A 12,311-nucleotide genomic window follows, 5' to 3' on the forward strand; every position below is an offset into this window, starting at 1 on the left:
TAACTGCGTTTTCTCAGATTACATATTTCCTTTCACAACGACTTTGTTTGCCCAAGAAGTTTTGCTTTATGTATATATATTGCGAGTTTTATAATTCAAAAAGTTCTCGCACTTGAGGAAAGTTTTGTTTGTTTTAGAAACGATCGTGTGTGATAAATATTTATTGTGTATAGCAATCCGGGGTTTTGTTTGCATAAGTTAAACCCTCTTTGTCTCGTACGAGCTGTACGGGTTCATGTTGAGCCTAATACCGAAATAAATTTTTCCTATCGACTCGTTGTAATTGAAATATTACATTCTGTCGTTTTTCGCTGATTTTGTCAACTGATGTTTAAAATAGGAGCTCCAGTAATAAGATAGAAGATGCACAATCTATCGGTTTCTGTAGTTTCGAGATCGAATAGTTTTTAAACTTCAATTGACATTATTATAAAAATTATATACTGTGCTATATGCGTTGTGAACAAAACAATAGCAGTGATTTATATTTTGAGAATTGTGTATCTATTTTTTTCTACTTACATCGATATACGGTATCTATTTATAATCGACTGTAAACTGTTGTGCATATCCTAGTATAATTAGCCATAAATATTCTTTTGCGATAAAAATTATAGAGTGATGGTAGGCTCTGTGAAAAAAGAAAGATTTTGTGAATATTTAAGTTGAAAGCGAAATATTATTCTAATATTTTCTACATATATATATATATATATATATATATATGCACAACAGTTTACAGTCGATTATAAATAGGTACTGTATATAAACTGAAGAGCCAAAAAAACTGGTACAGGCATGTGTATGCAAATAAAGAGATATGGAACCAATCAGAGTACGGCGCTGCGGTCGGCAACGCCTATATAACACAAGAAGTGTCTGGGATAGTTGTTAGATCGGTTACTGCTTCTACAATGGCAGGTTATCGAGATTTAAGTGAGTTTGAACGTGGTGTTATAGACGGTGCACGAGAGATGGGACATAGCATCTCCGAGGTAGCGATGAAATTTGGATTTTCACGTACGACCATTTCACGAGTGCACCATGAATATCGGGAATCCAGTAAAAAATTAAATCTACGACATCCGGAAAAAGATCATGCAAGAACGGGACCAACGACGACTGACGAGAATCATTAAACGTGACAGACGTGCAACCCTTCCGCAAATTGCTGCAGATTTCAATGCTGGGCCATCAACAAGTGTCAGCGTGCGAACCATTCAACGAAACATCATTGATATGGGCTTTCGGAGCCGAAGGCCCACTCGTGTACCCTTGATAACTGCACGACACAAAGCTTTGCTCCTCGCCTGGGCCCGACAACACTGACATTGGACTGTTGAGGACTGGAAACACGTTGCCTAGTCTGACGAGTCTCGGTTCCAATTGCTCCGAGCTGATGGACGTGTACGGGTATGGAGACAACCTCGTGAATCCATGGACCGTACATGTCAACAGGGGACTGTTCAAGCTGGTGGAGGCTCTGTGATGGTATGGGGCGTGTGCAGTTGGCGTGATATGGGACCCTTGATACGTCTAGATGTGACTCTGATAGGTGACAGGTACGTAAGCATCCTGTCTGATCACCTGCACCCATTCATGTCAATTGTGCATTCCGACGGACTTGGACAATTTCAGCAGGACAATGCTACACCCCACACGTCCAGAATTGCTACAAAGTGGCTCCAGGAACACTCTTCTGACTTTAGACACTTTCGCTGGCCACCTAAATTCCCAGACATGAACATTATTGAACATATCTGGGATGGCTTGCAACGTGCTGTTCAGAAGAGATCTCCACCCCCTCTTACTCCTACGGAGTTAGGGACGGCCCTGCAGGATTCATGGTGTCAATTACCTCCAGCACTACTTCAGACATTAGTCGAGTCCATGCCACGTCGTGTTGCGGCACTTCTGCTGCTCGCGGGGGCCGTACACGATATTAGGCAGTTGTACCAGTTTTTTTTAGCTCTTCAGTGTATATATATGTATATAAAAATATATACAGGTTGTCTTGTAAATACTTATTCGGCCATTATCTCTCCAACCGTTTGTTATAGAGGTTTTTTCTAATTTAAATAAATGCTCAAAATGTGATCAAAAATTACTGTATAACAGTTTTGAGAGTGAAATACCGTGTGTCGTAAAACGAAAAATCTAAAATTTTATATGTTCACCCTGTCTTCCACCTTCCGATTAAAAAGTTGTTGCCATGTTGCCAAAAAAACATTCCATGTTTTTGAGTGCAATATTCTTTGAGATATTCGAGTTCAAATGTCGGAGAAAAGTTTGGAAAGGACAGCGTGAATGAGGCAAAAAAAAGCGTTGCCCGTTCGTTAGTTTATGCTGATCTTCCACTATTTATCTCCGAATTTTGAATTCAAATATCTCAGTGATTATTGCACTTAGAAACATGGATTTTTTTTTTTGTAAGTTAGAAGACGGGAAAACATATGAAAATTTACATTTTTCATTTTATGACACACTGTATTTTCACTCTCAAAACTAGAATGCAGTGATTTCTGAACATATTTTGAGCACTTTTGAAATTATACAAATACAAATACAACGCCACAACAGGCAAAATGCCCAACGAGGTAGCTGAGAATCATACCTCTATATAAGAAACGGTTGGTGAGGTGAAGGCCGAATTAGCAAGTATAGAACACCCTGTACACACACACAGATTGAATTTTTTTCAAAATGTCATAATTTTTTGGGGGATCGTAAACATAACAAAATGAAAAAATAACTTCTTATACAGGCAATCCTTCGATGCAAAATCTTACAGTTAATGTGATGTTGTTGAATCTGCTCCGAAAAGTCATCTGCAAATAATTCCATATTTTTAAATGCAACATTTACAGAAGTACTCGACTTGAAAGTTTTCAGCATTTATAACTAAGGGTGTGGCTCAAAGCGAAACGTAAATTAAATTCGGTATAAAAGTTCAGTAGAAAATGTAATTGTCATTATCACTAAAAAAATAATAATTTCGCATTTCAATAATCAAACTTTTCCAGTCAAAGATATAGACGGGGTTTTTTTTCTGAGCCTAAGATATCAAAGAAACAGATATTTTCTGGATAGCAGGATTTTTCTCTATAGCAGGTTCTATATTACACCGATTTATTGTAGGTTCTGCATTCCACCATCACACAGGTGCTGTATAGAAAGTTAATATTTTTATATTTTTCATTCACGACCCCCAAAAAAATATACATTTTAAGAAACTGAATGTCATTTGCAAATTTTATGCAAGTGGAAGTATATTTCTAAAGTCAACAGTTAGCAAAGACAGTCCTTTGGACAAGTAATTTGGACCACCCTTTATATACTGTAGGAAGCTATTGAGCAGCCGCTGAAAACGAAAAGATGTATCGTGACTTTTTTGCTCGAGCAGCGAGTGACTTTTTGGGGAACGTAAATCGAACAGTTGGACAGCAGCGTGGATTGATGGAGGAATGGCGTAGGAAGCAGTGGTATTGAGATTACGCAGTTCGAATGCACCAAGTTCAATAAAGTTAGTTTTATTATCGTTTGAGAAAAATCCCGGAGTATATTGCTTGAAGAAGCGGCCATTCCTTGGGAAGCTAACAATACGACCCTCATTTTATGATTTTAAAATTATATGAAAGATGTATAACATTCCCAAATACTCTTCCACCATCTACAAAATGAATAAAAACGCAAAAAAGTAAAAAATTAATAAATAAATAAAAAGTATGGACGCAAATAGGTTACTTGTATTTACTATATTTAGTAACATGTCCATTATATATTGCTTCTTGTATTTGTGTAATCCATTTCCATTACTTTTATTTTCACTTTATGCGATGCATCCGATATCCCTCATTTGCTTTCATGTCTTGCATACTCCGGGATTTTCCTCTGTATGTATTGCCTCATCTATCCAAGTATTTGCCTCCATATGTTGCTTCCATTATCCCCCCTCGTATTTGCCTCAGTGGATATTATTACGATTTCTCTATGTTGCTATTTGAATCCCTTCCGCTCGCGCGATTGGATTGTTTATCGATCAACGTGGGTTCCGAGCCTTTTAACTGCATCATTTGGTATTTTCAAGTTAATCTCCGAGAGTAAAAATGTGACATTGGTGTGTGTTTCAGCCCAAAAACTGATATCGATTCTTCCCGATGGTTGGCAGTCAGCAGTTTTCTGTCTTCTTCTTATTTAAGAATAATAAATATCCTCTTGAAAAGTGCTCTTTTTTTTTCGGTCGTTGTTGTTACATGATTAATTTGAGATGGGAGGGGCGGTTTATCATGGTTTCTAGTCCGTTTTCAAAATTAAGGTGTCGTACCTTTTTCTTTCGAGAGAAGAATGAGGGGGAAAAAAAGGTCCCCAATAGCGGAATGTGCAGATGATTGATCACAGCTAATGCCCTATTGGCCGTTCCCCCAAGAAATGACATCCTTAAGTATCCGGCGTCTTCGCTGCAGTAAATCAAGGATGAAATGATTTCGGTTTTAAAACGACGAGTCTTTGAAAAGTCTTCGCGTTTCCTATGAATATGAATACATATAAATTTATTTCTCTCAAGTTTATGCTTTTGACAATCCATGGAGGGGAAAAAAAAGCGTCTTTCTTTCAAGACGTTGATTTTTGGGTTAATGACACTGGTACGTTTTATGGGGGCCGTTAGTGTTCGACGGTGGTTGCAGTCTTTACAGCTTCCGAAGAATGATGTAAACGCAAGACTTGAAGTTCAAACATGCTTTTATTTTCAGTTTTATCCGATCGTTGATTTTTATATTTTTTTAATAGATTATTATTATTTTTTTCTCAAGTTCCTTTTAACTCCTAGTATGCGCGTTACTCTTTCAATGCTCGTAGTAAATGTGAACAGTTCGGTGATCAATGATCTTTCTGGTATGAATAATTCACTGAAAAGAAGTCAATGGATATTATCGACACATACTACTTTTCAAAGTTGAGTCAGCAAAATGAGTTGGATTAACCCTTTTAAATACAGGCTTTTAGCGACAAATGTGGGCAATATGCAGTTGAACTAGCAGAGATAAATCTCAGAAAGTGATATTCTTATTAACAACTTGGAAATGAATAAAGAACAGGTTTTTCCATTCCTTCCGCCTCTTCCAACTGTCATTTCCTATACAGTCGGCCCCTCGTATTCGCGGGGGGGGGGGGGTTCCTTTTTGTGATTTTTTTTTTTTTTGTAACACTCAGAAATCGTCATTCATGTGTGATGTTTACAAAATTTGAGTTGTGCTTGTTCAGGATGGGATTACTGTCATCCCTAGAGCAGCGGCAGCTCCCAAGAGAGAAACAGTCACCTCGGGTTGGATTAACTTTTGGTCACAATGTGTACAGAGCCAACTGTGAAGAGACTATAAAAGACATTGTCACGTTAGCGAAACAGTGGGTGCAGAATGGTTCAATGATATGGATGTAGAAGAGAAGTCGAACAGTTAATTAATAGCAATTCAGAGATATTGACCGAGGAGGAATTAATGCAGTTAACTGCTCCTGAAACTGAAGCGGTACTAGATGAAGAAGATCAAGTTAAAGACGTAGAAGACAAGTTCACCATGAGTAACATAGCGGAAGGGCTTCGCACGTTCAAATCTACAATAGATTCTTTTTATGGCATAGATCCCTGTATGGTACGCTCTTCACGTGTAGAAAAATTTGATAGAGGAAGCCTTGTCATCATATTCCAAAATATTTGATGTGATGCAGAAAAACCGGCAAACAGAAATCACAATGTTCTTTCAGAAAACACCGCCAACAATCGCTGCACCCTCTTTACATTCTCTTATACCTATGCGTTACCCTGCTCTTCTCGTGATGTTCAATAATCGAGATGTACGAGAAAAACTGTGGTGTCGGTTATTCACCGCCAATACGGGGGGGGGGGGGGGGGGGTGACTGTACACATAAAGTGTGTGTGTGTGTGTGTGTGTGTGTGTGTGTGTGTGTGTGTGTGTGTGTGTGTGTGTGTGTGTGTGTGTGTGTGTGTGTGTGTGTGTGTGTGTGTGTGTGTGTGTGTGTGTGTGTGTGTGTGCTACACGTACGGGGACGGGATATCTCGTCCTATACTGATCTGTGTACGTTAAGTGATTGACAGCGTTCGGAATAACGTCACAGTTATGAGGCTCTTTTAACTCTCAATCTTTCCATCTGCAGAACTGAGCACTGCAATTGAGGGGAAAGTCAGATGGACCGTACTATCTCATACTCGACAAGGAGTTGCGCGTTATCTGTTTTGCCATGTTTGTGATGTTCGTTTACTAGAAAGGTCCTGCAACATCCAAGTGCAGAGCTCCGCCCGCATGGCCTCAAGGTTAGGTAGCGAGTAGTTGGGAAGCATCACGTCTTCAATATTCGCTCTCATTTTGAATCTACATTCAATACATAGAGTTTTCGCCACTAAATTGTGTGTGAATCTAGAAAATGCTCACGTATTTCTTTATAATTCTTGTGAAAATTATGTCTGTTACAATTACTGTTAATAATTGTAAATTCACCCAAATAGCTGATGAGTCATAAACAAATTATTGGTATGCTCGAAATGTAGGTTCCTGAGGTGTATAATGTACGCGTTTTTCACCCCCTCCCCCTTCTTAATGTACAGGCTTTTGGCCACAAGTTTGGATGATATGTATTTAAAATTTTAAAATATCGCCGTTAAAACTGGTTTCCTTGCTCACATGTTAGAAATAGAAGGGGATTAAGTAAGTGGTGGTATAGATTTTACTTTCGCCCCACCTTCTCTTTTTCACGCTCCCCTAATTATTCGCTTTTTCTTTCTCTTATACATACGTTGTACGTTATATGTGGGGGGGGGGCACTAGAAAGGAGTATAGAAAGAACGAAGAACGTGGAAAAACAACGTTCTTTCATAGGGTTGCAATAAAGCCTCGCAGGGATGAAAAAAGAGGGAAAAAAACGAAGAGAGAGCTGGAATGAATTTCTCCCACTTAAGTCTAGACGATATACCTCTTCCGTGATCGTTATGTGTAAATAAGCGTTCCTAAAAGCGTCGAGTAAAAATTCCGTTGAGTACGAATTCCTAAACACATAATTATTTCTTTTCATGTTATATTTGCTTCATTACGGATATCGATTATTTGGGACGTACGACTCGTGCCCTAATGACATTTTCTTTTCACGATTCAGAAAAATTCAATTCATGTTAAACGATATTCACGAGTAAAGAGATAACATTATTAATGTAAGTCGGACGTCCTTAAGCAGTTGTTACTCCTTTTCGGCATCGGTCGCTGTGGAAAATACCTTTAAGTAAAAATTAGTAGTTATTATATTTATGACTAGTATTATATATTTATGATATAGCACAAAAAATGTTCGCACAAAATGTTCAAAATAGCACAGAAATGTTGGAACATTTCTTGAATGGTTTTCAAACATGAATTTTTATCATATCGTGAGATTAAGTATCATATTTTGACAAGAAAATTTTTTTTTTCGTCTGTTAGAGACAAATGTTTTAGAAAATACTCCATTCCTTTCATTCTTAAGGGAACATTAAGAATGATTTTTGAAAATCATTTGATATTTCTGACAAAAATTAGATGACATAACATAACATAATTTATTTGTCCCCAGTCAATTTCAATAATACTATACAAATTAGAGTTTACAATTAAATTACATATTTACAATATTTGACAGGAAATGCAAAGAGAAAAATGTTTGAATCGACACGGTAGAAAATAGTTAATTCATAACATGGTGAAGAAAGCTGGGACAGGGAAGAGAGCAATAGCTAAAAGCTAGTAAATAATTAAGTAGGCTAGTAGATAATTAAGTAAGCTAGTAAATAATTAAGTAAGCTAGTAAATAATTAAGTAAGCTAGTAAACTAGCTAGATACTAGCTAAATACTAATAGAATTTTAATCGATCTTTTGACAGCGTCTTCTAGCTAGTAAGCTAGTAATAAATATGAAGAAAATAGAAGACGCTGTCAAAAGATCGATTAAAATTCTATTAGTATTTGAAATCATTCTATCATCCTCCCTGTTTAAAAATCTTATCTATAGACTTATAAACGTTTAAAAACAAGACGATCGCAAATTTCTGAAATGTACAAAAAGCAGAAAAATTTATTAAAACTATCCTAAAAATATTAAAACTCGTGAAGTTTTTCCTCTCGATTTTTTTATTTATCAAAATTCCTCTCTTTTACATAATTTAAAGTTTCCACAAAATTTTTAAATAATTATACATTTTTTTTTCTCGAGGTTTTCCGGTAATTTAACCTAGCAAATATTCTTTTTTTTTAAACTCGGAATTTATCCGCTACCACGTCTTTAGAGAGTGATTAAAAGTAGCTGATCTGCGAGAAATTTTTCGGATATTAATTTAAATATTGGGTACACACACACGCCCATAGTATTAGTTTGCTCTCTCACTCTCTCTCTTTAAAGTTAAGACTTTACTGGGAATATTTAATTATGTGTAACAACTGCACGGCTTTAATTAACGGGGGTCTTGTCGCGGAGGCAGGACGTGTTTCCTCGTGTACAGTAACAAGTGCCCGCCATCAATCTAATGGTAACAAATACTTTTCGCTTCCTCCTCTCGGATAAGTAAATTCATCAACGCATGCAGAAGTGGCTGCTGGCGAATAATTTCAGTTGATATACCATCGAACGGTATAATGACCATAATTAATAATTCTTGCTCTCTCCCGCTCGGTCGTTTGAAGTTTTCTCAGTTCGAGAGTCAAAAATGTTCGAAAATGGCAACCATTTTTCAATAGTTTTTAATGTCTTTGGCAAGAAGGAAAATAAAGCCAAGACTTGATGAACATTTTAGTATTTTTGCACCTATTCAATTTACGGTTTGTACAATTCCCTGTTGATGAATCTTATCTTTCTTTTTTTTTGTAATTTATAGAAAATGTCCTAAGAGGTCCTGGCTAATGCGAAGGTGAATTTTACGAAAATTCAACTTCTAACGAGAAAAAATTCAACTGCCCTCGAAGGGAATCGAATCCACATCCTCTCACTTACCGGATGAGCGCACCAGACTACAAAGGCAACGAAGATCAGGCTTTCTTCAGAGCTTGTGCTGAACGGGACCGTATATAAACATCCGGACCTAATTCGGGCCAAAGCTCACAATTTCTGACACTGTTACCAGATGACGACTTATCCGAGGGTGATGTCTTCTCCGCTATCCACGCCAAGGTTTCTAACAGCATTATGTCCTAAAAAACAAAGATATGATCTTAAAATGCGAAAATATGACCTTATAATTCTCCGCATTATATTTGTTATCTTCTTTCTCAGTTGATGTTTCTTATCTTATTAAAACTAAACAGTGAATGCATCAATTTACCTAATTAAAAATTTCAAATGGTTTTAATCACAACCATCCGACTCAAAATTCAAATGAAAACTACACTTACCATTGGCACAATTACTATTACTTTACAACGTTCTAGAATTGCACTAAATTATGAAACGTATGTAATTCAGTTTATTATAGGAAATATTTGAAGAAACCAGCTTCTAAAAATCAAAAACAAACAGAGCAATATTCGAAGAAGCCTTGTCATGAAGGTGGCGTTTGTTTCTGCAGTCTCGATAACTCCCACTTGAGCTGAATCTTAATCAAAAAATAGATTTCTTTCTTCAAAATAGGTGGCAATGCCTAGAAGGTTCAGTGATTTCTGCTGGAGCAGTTTTAATGCCGATCAGGAAAATTTTTAAAACCGCTTAAAGTGTAGACGTCATTCAGTCATTCCGGAAGTACATTGGACCAACAATTATTACAAAATACCATAAAGGCGATAACTTGGTTTTATTCACGTGTATGTCATTCAAAGATTTGTGACTGTTTTGTATCGCACGTGTTCAGTTCAAAGAAATCCATTAGCTGATCAAGACAATATGAAGCATGTTCCTTCCTACCCGAGTTTCTGCAAAAAATTATTTTAATATCTATGCGCAGGGTCTGCCGAAGTGGTTCGTAGATATAAAGTAGCAGCTGATGGCGTGATAGAACGGTGTCAACCACTCCTCATGCATAGATTATTATCTGACTACAACCCCCTAAAACGGTGGACGTGTAAGCTTTGCCTCGTTGTATACGTATCCCCTCAGTAAGGGATCATTTGCGAAATAAAAAATGCATTTCTTCAACGTCATTCAGTTATTTCTGAAGTACATTGGAGACCAATTATTACAAAATACCTTGGTTTTATTCACATAATAAATTTGTTTGCTAGCGTACGCACGTGTATACATACTGTATCGTTACAAGAAATAAAGTTATCCAGTGAGGACCCAGATGTTTTTGTGCAGAGCAAGCTGACAGGAAATCAATTGCCTTTGTACTAATTCTACCTGATAAGTTTACCTTAGCTGTGACTTTCTTTTTCTTTTTCCCTGATCTGTCTTTTCTATCAATGAGAGGACCGGTATATTTTCTTGTTGTTTTTCTTCCGCCTTCCTCTTTTTCCCGGATGGTACAGGAGACAGTCACTTCTTATTCGGTTCCGGCTTACAACTTGTCTTAACAATGCAAAGCTTTATCTCTAAGTTAATCAAGGAAAGTCAATTTGCTTGTCTGAGCTCAGCTGCTTTGTGAACGTGTGTCCGGTGTAGCTGCACGAATTTCAAAGCAAAAAAATGCCAGGAGGTATTGCATAATAAAGTATGGATTTTAGAGGAGATATACATAAAGGAAATGATCTACATTTTTTTAGCATTTCAATCTTCATCAGGGAAACCAATTTTAATTTAACCAAAAACTTTACTCATTATTATTTTTTGGCAAATTTATTGTCATTAGAAACATTTTCCCCCGCCTTAATTCATATTTTCAACATGTTTCGAGTCAACACCTGATTTCATATATTGGAAGCCTGGAAATGGGCCAAAAGTTTTGAAATTTTTTAATTATTTTAGACTTTGAAAATCTACTACTAACACTACTACTTAACCGTACATGCACGTCGTAAGAAATCCGATGGGGATTTTCTAACGAATCAGCACCATCATCCCGACATGTGTTCTGAGTGTACGTGAAACTCTAACGTATTTATGAGTTACCAGTAGGGATACGTAAATTTCGTATTACCGAAATAACCGTGATAAATGCGAAATTTACGAAATAAATGCGAAATTCTCCAATTTTGACAAATAAATGCTGAAATTTGATTTTTTTACTAATTTTTCGCGAAATGTTGGTAATTTACCCTTTTCGAAGTGGAAAAGTATTAATTTTGCTCAGTACTTGTGAGCGTGCTCTAAAAAAGGGAAACCACAAGGACCCACTTCTTTCCCCTCTGACATTGTGTTAGATGTGAACACAGCGAGATCAGTTATAATATAGCCCCTAGGTGATTCGAGAAGTGTATGTTTATAACCGACGTGTATGTTAAAAGGAAGGTGTTGAAATTAGCTGACGTAGCAATAACATATATGTATTATTGAGATTGTCGGGGACAAAATAAGCTTACGCAGCACATAATTGTAAATATAATATAGCATGTGAATATAGTTTTTGATTGACGTCTGAAAAATTTTGAAAATTTATAAAAAAAACACACAAAATATACAACAGCATGCAGACATTTTTGGAAATGTCAATGAATTTTTTGAGTTCATTCTAACGGGTTTTCCCTTTGAAGTTGGCAGTAAAAAAATTACAAAAATAACTCCACTGATGTTTATGAATTTTAGGAGTTGATTTACATTAATTTTTCTTTCATCACCACCACCAATAAAAATATCACAAAATAATAAAAACAAGTAAAAATTCGATAATTCGAATAGCATCGACGATACAATTTTGCAAAGAAAGGCAGGATTTTATTAAATGTCAAAAATTTTATTGCCAAAATAGCTACATTTGTCACTGTAGCGATGAAGTTTATCAATTAAAATATTTGGTGTCATCTGTTGATGAGAAATGTAACTATTCCAGCAATGTAATTTCTCGTTTATTGAAGAAATTTAGGTGTTTTTTTTTTGTGAGAAAACGTCAAGATATCACTCGCATACAATGAATGTTGTACATAAAAGGCTGTTTTTACTACATTTCTCTAGGGTTTTTATTTGCAGTGTGTTATATCCGTATCAGTTTCTTGAATGAGACCTTTTTTTTTTTTTTTGGTTTGTTATATCCACAGCGTATGTTTTCAGCAGTGTTTGTTACAACAAATTTAAAAATATATACACGTGAATGGGCCAAATTTTAAGGATTTCACAACCGTATGTTTTATCCATGGTTTATATCAGCGGTTCTCAACCTTTTTTGACTCGCGGAGCCCTTTTGGCATATAATTTCT

This window comes from Pholcus phalangioides, unplaced genomic scaffold (assembly GCF_987345545.1).
Source record: "Pholcus phalangioides strain wild (caught in Gottingen) unplaced genomic scaffold, Ppha-v1.0 ptg000021l_1, whole genome shotgun sequence".
NCBI lineage: Eukaryota > Metazoa > Arthropoda > Arachnida > Araneae > Pholcidae > Pholcus > Pholcus phalangioides.